This window comes from Pteropus vampyrus, unplaced genomic scaffold (genome assembly GCF_000151845.1).
Source record: "Pteropus vampyrus isolate Shadow unplaced genomic scaffold, Pvam_2.0 Scaffold375, whole genome shotgun sequence".
In the NCBI taxonomy this organism is placed as follows: domain Eukaryota; kingdom Metazoa; phylum Chordata; class Mammalia; order Chiroptera; family Pteropodidae; genus Pteropus; species Pteropus vampyrus.
The window spans coordinates 554,868-561,699 of NW_011889156.1; positions in this window are offsets into that span (position 1 = coordinate 554,868).

Here is a 6,832-nt window from a genome sequence, read left to right on the forward strand (position 1 = left end):
TAGAAGGAATGAAAAACACCGTTAGGAGTAACATCCTTACAAGCACTGTGTGTATCCTAGATGCTTAAAGTTCCAGTGATTCATTTATACTTTATGAGTAGAGATTTATACTAAGAGCTAGAAATAGTTTTTTTTCCTGCGCAGGTGGTCTCTTCGGGAGGAGGCAACCTGGTTTTTGTTTATGAGAGAGTATGTATGTGTGTTTATATATATGTATTACATATCTTTATATATAATGGATTTTACATACTTATATAAAATGCCTAATGCTTTATATGTCTTCTATATTTATAGTGTTTCATATATGATATGTAATAATTCATGTTCATATACATGGAACAAATACAGCTATAAAACTTTAATGACCAGGCAATGAGCACAGAAACATCTCCGTTTATCAGTCAAGCTTCTAGTAAACACCTACGTGGAGAAAAACCTTGGGTCTAAAAGCAGGCAAAACATTACCGCACGCCCGACACGGTTCACAGAAAGTCACCGCGGAGCCGCGTCCCCTTGTCCCCCTCCCCGCCCCCGGCCTCGCCCTGGGTCTGCTCGTCCATCACCCACGGCGCACACAGAAGCTGGGGACTGGCGCGTTCACAGAGAGCGGCACGTCTGTGCTCGTGGACGCAGCTGTGCCATGAGTCGTAAGCTCGAGGCAGAGAACCTCGATGTGGCCACAGAAACGGGGTGCTGGGGAGTCGGCACCTGTGTCACCGCCCGGAGCGCGGGACGCATGGTGGCGGGCGCTGTGTGGGCGCCAGCAGTGTGCCCCACTTAGGAACCAGAGAGGTGACTCCGCGTTTGCATGCCGTTTGCATCCGAAGGGCCACGTTGTCGAAGCGTTTTTTTTTTTTTTTTAATAGACAAGGTTTGATCGGTTATAAAATTCGCTGGTGGGAAATAACTTGCTTCCTAAAATTGAAGTAGAAGAGAGATGACGCCATGTCACATTTTTTATCCGCAGCAGTGAGTGGAGCGGATGGAGACGGGAGAGGGGGCCCATGTGTCCACCACGCCACCTCTCGCCTCCCCTAACTCCTTTTAAGTGACAGGAAAGAGAGATCTTTGAAAGACTAACTTCCTGACAGCACCGGGAGAATAAGGGGTGACACTGAGGGGTCCTGAACTCGTGAGGAATTCCCGGAAGATGGGAAGCAGATGGGATTAAACTGATGAGCGTCGAGGCGGCCACAGCCCATCACACACACCAGCACCAGCATTCCTGCTAGAAGGAGCAGCCGATGTGAGCTCCATTCAGCAGCCAGAGAGCAGAGCGGCCTTGGCATCCGCTGGGGTGATCACGGAACCACACGTGGCCATAGGCCGTGGGTCTGCCACCAGCAGCTTCTCCCGGGCGTGGGGGGCGACACACCCGCATCAGCCTCCTACAGCATTGATGAACCCCTTCTTCCTCCATGGGTGTAAATGGACAGAACACAAGACGGCCGTGTGTGTGTGTGTGTGTGTGTGTGTGTGTGTGTGTGTGTGGCAGGGGCGTTTCAACCAAAACAAAAGAAGACACGGGCTGACCCCAGAGAACATTCTCGACGGGGAAATAAACTTCTAGGCGTTCTAATTACTGTCATCCGGGAGGTTTGAGATGACGCTGCACCAGAACACGAGAATGTGAGCTGCGAAAAAGCGGCAAAGAACAAGTCAGCGTGCTCGGGATTCTTAAATTACAAAAGCAAAACATTTACTGAAAGAAATGAATAGAGGAATGGACACGATGATGGACGGATCGGCCATCTAAACCAAAGTTCTCCAGCTTTTTCTGCGAAAGGTCAGATTAAGAGTTAGAAGACCCACAAGGTCATTTCAAGAATCCCAACATAGCTAACAAGAATTCCAGAAACATAACTGAGGAGGGGAAAATGTAAAGAAAAATAAATAAAAATGAATCACAGCTGGAAAAGACACCGATGTTTACATAGAAAGAGCCGCTCGTACGTGCAGGAGAGACGTAGAATGAAAAGAGGTATTTAAAGATTAATGAAAAGAGAGAAAAAAAAACAAATGTAGAGCATCCAGGATTGAAAATGGGATAAAGAGAAATTTAAGAGGAAAGAAGACAGCACGTTAGGAAGAAGGTATGAGGAAGAGGTGGTCGCCCAGGATTTTATTTGCTGCGGCTTTCCTCGGGCCTCGTGGTCCTGTCTGCCCACCAGCGGCGTTCACTGACATAGAGGCAAATCGAGCTGAGAACGAAGGAACCATTTAAACATCTAAACAGGTGCCATTCATAACGGCAGCCTAGGAAATGCCTAAAAGTTCTCTTAAGAAACGTGCAGGATCTGTGTGCAGTAAAGTATAAAACTCGGCTCAGGCCCCTGATGTAGAAACCGTCCCAGCCGGGCCCCTCCAGGCATCGTCCACCCCAGAATCAGTGGCTCTGCTGTCCCTGGGCTCCCTGGCCTGGGGCCGACCTCCTCATCGTGCCGGGAGGAAGGGGCTTCAAAAGCGACATCGCTGATTTCCTGAACAACTGCAGGCCGGGAGCCTGTTCTCACACACGGTTCTGAAAATTATCCTGCAGGCGGATTCAAAACCGACCCTCAAGTTTGAAACTACGCTTCCTGACAGCTTTCTTCACCCCTCCCTGTCCCTTCTTCACAAACTTGAGGACCTCTGCTTGTTTTGCCAGCAAACTGGAAAGATATTTCTTTTAAACTGCTCAAGCGGGAGCCATACCTCAAGCCACCATCTCGTCAGGCGAGCTCTTTCTCCTCCGTGCAAACGGGCTTGCAAAATTCTTAGCTGACCTTGAAGTCACACATGAGAACCTCTGTTTCTGAATCATTTATCAGAGCCGTTAAGAAAGCTGTGATTCGAGAAAGGAGAATTTAGGATGAGGAACTGGTTTCTGTCTGAGAGTTTGCCCGTTGGCTTTTCCATCATTATTTTGAAAGATGAGGCTTGGAGAAATTTACAAATAAAGCACTAAGAAGGATTTGTGATCAACTCATCTAATCTCCTCAATTTTTTTGTAGATAGAAGAACTGAAGTTCAGAGAGGCCGTGTGAATTGCCAGCCGACACGGAGCCAGGTGGCGGGAAAGCTGGGCCTTCTCAGTCGCAGGCCTGCCTTTGACATCTGCCGTTTCTAGTCCGTCTCTGTTTCGGTTCTAGGAAGTTGAACCGGGGAGAATCCAAGCTCTGGGAAAGAATCGCTGACTCCAGAAGGCTTTCACCTGTTGCGTCATTCAAGAAAAAATTGTTAAATCACGTTTCCTCGATCCTGCCTATGTCGTCCAGCACCGTAAGTCCTGGTGGCCTTTCTGGGGGAGGCAAAGACGTTTCAACCTCGGCCGCTCCCTCTCGTTCTGGGTCATGAAGCATGTAACTGCGCGTGCGTGCTGTTTACGGTAGTTACTCTGTAGAAGGAATGAAAAACACCGTTAGGAGTAACATCCTTACAAGCACTGTGTGTATCCTAGATGCTTAAAGTTCCAGTGATTCATTTATACTTTATGAGTAGAGATTTATACTAAGAGCTAGAAATAGTTTTTTTTCCTGCGCAGGTGGTCTCTTCGGGAGGAGGCAACCTGGTTTTTGTTTATGAGAGAGTATGTATGTGTGTTTATATATATGTATTACATATCTTTATATATAATGGATTTTACATACTTATATAAAATGCCTAATGCTTTATATGTCTTCTATATTTATAGTGTTTCATATATGATATGTAATAATTCATGTTCATATACATGGAACAAATACAGCTATAAAACTTTAATGACCAGGCAATGAGCACAGAAACATCTCCGTTTATCAGTCAAGCTTCTAGTAAACACCTACGTGGAGAAAAACCTTGGGTCTAAAAGCAGGCAAAACATTACCGCACGCCCGACACGGTTCACAGAAAGTCACCGCGGAGCCGCGTCCCCTTGTCCCCCTCCCCGCCCCCGGCCTCGCCCTGGGTCTGCTCGTCCATCACCCACGGCGCACGCAGAAGCTGGGGACTGGCGCGTTCACAGAGAGCGGCACGTCTGTGCTCGTGGACGCAGCTGTGCCATGAGTCGTAAGCTCGAGGCAGAGAACCTCGATGTGGCCACAGAAACGGGGTGCTGGGGAGTCGGCACCTGTGTCACCGCCCGGAGCGCGGGACGCATGGTGGCGGGCGCTGTGTGGGCGCCAGCAGTGTGCCCCACTTAGGAACCAGAGAGGTGACTCCGCGTTTGCATGCCGTTTGCATCCGAAGGGCCACGTTGTCGAAGCGTTTTTTTTTTTTTTTTAATAGACAAGGTTTGATCGGTTATAAAATTCGCTGGTGGGAAATAACTTGCTTCCTAAAATTGAAGTAGAAGAGAGAGGACGCCATGTCACATTTTTTATCCGCAGCAGTGAGTGGAGCGGATGGAGACGGGAGAGGGGGCCCATGTGTCTACCACGCCACCTCCCGCCTCCCCTAACTCCTTTTAAGTGACAGGAAAGAGAGATCTTTGAAAGACTAACTTCCTGACAGCACCGGGAGAATAAGGGGTGACACTGAGGGGTCCTGAACTCGTGAGGAATTCCCGGAAGATGGGAAGCAGATGGGATTAAACTGATGAGCGTCGAGGCGGCCACAGCCCATCACACACACCAGCACCAGCATTCCTGCTAGAAGGAGCAGCCGATGTGAGCTCCATTCAGCAGCCAGAGAGCAGAGCGGCCTTGGCATCCGCTGGGGTGATCACGGAACCACACGTGGCCATAGGCCGTGGGTCTGCCACCAGCAGCTTCTCCCGGGCGTGGGGGGCGACACACCCGCATCAGCCTCCTACAGCATTGATGAACCCCTTCTTCCTCCATGGGTGTAAATGGACAGAACACAAGACGGCCGTGTGTGTGTGTGTGTGTGTGTGTGTGTGTGTGTGTGTGTGGCAGGGGCGTTTCAACCAAAACAAAAGAAGACACGGGCTGACCCCAGAGAACATTCTCGACGGGGAAATAAACTTCTAGGCGTTCTAATTACTGTCATCCGGGAGGTTTGAGATGACGCTGCACCAGAACACGAGAATGTGAGCTGCGAAAAAGCGGCAAAGAACAAGTCAGCGTGCTCGGGATTCTTAAATTACAAAAGCAAAACATTTACTGAAAGAAATGAATAGAGGAATGGACACGATGATGGACGGATCGGCCATCTAAACCAAAGTTCTCCAGCTTTTTCTGCGAAAGGTCAGATTAAGAGTTAGAAGACCCACAAGGTCATTTCAAGAATCCCAACATAGCTAACAAGAATTCCAGAAACATAACTGAGGAGGGGAAAATGTAAAGAAAAATAAATAAAAATGAATCACAGCTGGAAAAGACACCGATGTTTACATAGAAAGAGCCGCTCGTACGTGCAGGAGAGACGTAGAATGAAAAGAGGTATTTAAAGATTAATGAAAAGAGAGAAAAAAAAACAAATGTAGAGCATCCAGGATTGAAAATGGGATAAAGAGAAATTTAAGAGGAAAGAAGACAGCACGTTAGGAAGAAGGTATGAGGAAGAGGTGGTCGCCCAGGATTTTATTTGCTGCGGCTTTCCTCGGGCCTCGTGGTCCTGTCTGCCCACCAGCGGCGTTCACTGACATAGAGGCAAATCGAGCTGAGAACGAAGGAACCATTTAAACATCTAAACAGGTGCCATTCATAACGGCAGCCTAGGAAATGCCTAAAAGTTCTCTTAAGAAACGTGCAGGATCTGTGTGCAGTAAAGTATAAAACTCGGCTCAGGCCCCTGATGTAGAAACCGTCCCAGCCGGGCCCCTCCAGGCATCGTCCACCCCAGAATCAGTGGCTCTGCTGTCCCTGGGCTCCCTGGCCTGGGGCCGACCTCCTCATCGTGCCGGGAGGAAGGGGCTTCAAAAGCGACATCGCTGATTTCCTGAACAACTGCAGGCCGGGAGCCTGTTCTCACACACGGTTCTGAAAATTATCCTGCAGGCGGATTCAAAACCGACCCTCAAGTTTGAAACTACGCTTCCTGACAGCTTTCTTCACCCCTCCCTGTCCCTTCTTCACAAACTCGAGGACCTCTGCTTGTTTTGCCAGCAAACTGGAAAGATATTTCTTTTAAACTGCTCAAGCGGGAGCCATACCTCAAGCCACCATCTCGTCAGGCGAGCTCTCTCTCCTCCGTGCAAACGGGCTTGCAAAATTCTTAGCTGACCTTGAAGTCACACATGAGAACCTCTGTTTCTGAATCATTTATCAGAGCCGTTAAGAAAGCTGTGATTCGAGAAAGGAGAATTTAGGATGAGGAACTGGTTTCTGTCTGAGAGTTTGCCCGTTGGCTTTTCCATCATTATTTTGAAAGATGAGGCTTGGAGAAATTTACAAATAAAGCACTAAGAAGGATTTGTGATCAACTCATCTAATCTCCTCAATTTTTTTGTAGATAGAAGAACTGAAGTTCAGAGAGACCGTGTGAATTGCCAGCCGACACGGAGCCAGGTGGCGGGAAAGCTGGGCCTTCTCGGTCGCAGGCCTGCCTTAGACATCTGCCGTTTCTAGTCCGTCTCTGTTTCGGTTCTAGGAAGTTGAACCAGGGAGAATCCAAGCTCTGGGAAAGAATCGCTGACTCCAGAAGGCTTTCACCTGTTGCGTCATTCAAGAAAAAATTGTTAAATCATGTTTCCTCGATCCTGCCTACGTCGTCCAGCACCGTAAGTCCTGGTGGCCTTTCTGGGGGAGGCAAAGACGTTTCAACCTCGGCTGCTCCCTCTCGTTCTGGGTCATGAAGCATGTAACTGCAATCCAGACCGGGCCTTGGCAGGATGGGTGTGTTAAATGCGTGTTGCCAGTTTGCCAAGTTCCGTCTGCGTTGGTCTTTGCGACAGTGTCAACCAAAACCAGGC